This window comes from Panicum hallii, chromosome 3 (genome assembly GCF_002211085.1).
Source record: "Panicum hallii strain FIL2 chromosome 3, PHallii_v3.1, whole genome shotgun sequence".
Classification (NCBI taxonomy): domain Eukaryota; kingdom Viridiplantae; phylum Streptophyta; class Magnoliopsida; order Poales; family Poaceae; genus Panicum; species Panicum hallii.
Window position 1 is genome coordinate 39,310,229 of NC_038044.1, and position 1,322 is coordinate 39,311,550.

Below are 1,322 nucleotides of genomic sequence, written 5' to 3' on the forward strand. Positions count from 1 at the left end.
TTCGCATTTCGCCATCAAGGGCCTACCCGTCTGCCATGGTTGCCGCCCATCGCGGCTGGTGCTCATCTATAGCAGCTACCGCCTGTTGCAGCCGGGGCCCATCGGAAGCATCTGGGGTCCGTCGCGGCTTCCACCCATCACAGCAGTTTTTGGGGCCGCCCGCTTCAACGCAAGGCTTCTTCCGCTGTTGCTAATGTCCATCTGGTGCAGACCGTATAATGCTGAAGTCCTCCATGATCTGTTGTTGTGCTCTGTGTTGTGTTGTGTGCTCCTCTTCTTCTACTCGTGGTGAGATCTGCTCTTCATTTCTCTACATAATTGTGCTGGTAGTCAAAATCTGGTGGTTTTCAACATGTCACAAATGAATGCTATCATTGTCCGTATTCTTCTTGATGGTCAGAATTATCCTGAATGGGCTTTCTTTGTAGAGACTATATTATGGGGTCCCGGTCTGCTTTTTCACTTAACTGATGATTCTTCTACACATAAGGCTGATGGTACTAATGCTAAAGAAATTAGAGATTGAGAAATTAATGACGGGAAAGTGATGGCTACCGTGGGGAATAGTACTAAACGATCTATGATTATGAGTATTGTCGATCATTAACTTATATCTTTCGACTACCAACAATGTATAAAATTGGAGAAATTCATGAAACACCATAGCTCTAGGGGTTTATTCTAACATGTTCCACAAGTTTTGGTGAGTTTGTGATGCAGATGCCACATGGACGCAAAAGCGACGAAAATAGAGGAAACTCATGTTCGGCCAAACACAATGTATTTGGCCGAACTCCAGTAGAGCCCGTTCTAGCTTAGCTTCATCCACATGCAAAGAAACACAGACGTAACATAGGAGGGCTCCCAAGAATGAACCTTGGATCCATGGGCCCACAAACTTGCTAAAGCGACAAAGTATCACAAACCTGCATACCCACCAGAGGAAGTATCATCAACCCTTCATGTGCAAAGGTTGCGCTTTGGTTGGCTTTCTCTTTTTTTCGATTTTCTCTGACTTGACTCAGCTTGACCTACTTGACTCAGCGGTTAGAGTATCGCTTTCATACGGCGAGAGTCATTGGTTCAAATCCAATAGTAGGTAAAACCGGCCGAAACCCCCGCTTTTGCCAGCATGACAGCAAGCACAGACTGGCATCAAGGAGTCCCCAACTCTTTGCTAGCCAAGCCGAATCTCGAGGATGAGATCCCTTTTAAGGGGGGTAGGTTTTGAATACCCTAATTTTCAAATTAGGAACCTAAATAAATTTTGCTAGATTCCTTTTAGGATCCATAAGGTTTTATTCCATTATTTTGATTTTAGA

General features: G+C 44.6%; 1 non-coding gene across 1 annotated transcript; it reads left to right on the forward strand.

The window, feature by feature from the left end:
• The first annotated feature begins 1,029 nt into the window (after window positions 1–1,029).
• On the forward strand, window positions 1,030–1,102 carry TRNAM-CAU. The gene has a single exon. It is a non-coding gene; the product is annotated as a tRNA-Met (tRNA).
• The last annotated feature ends 220 nt before the right edge of the window (window positions 1,103–1,322 follow it).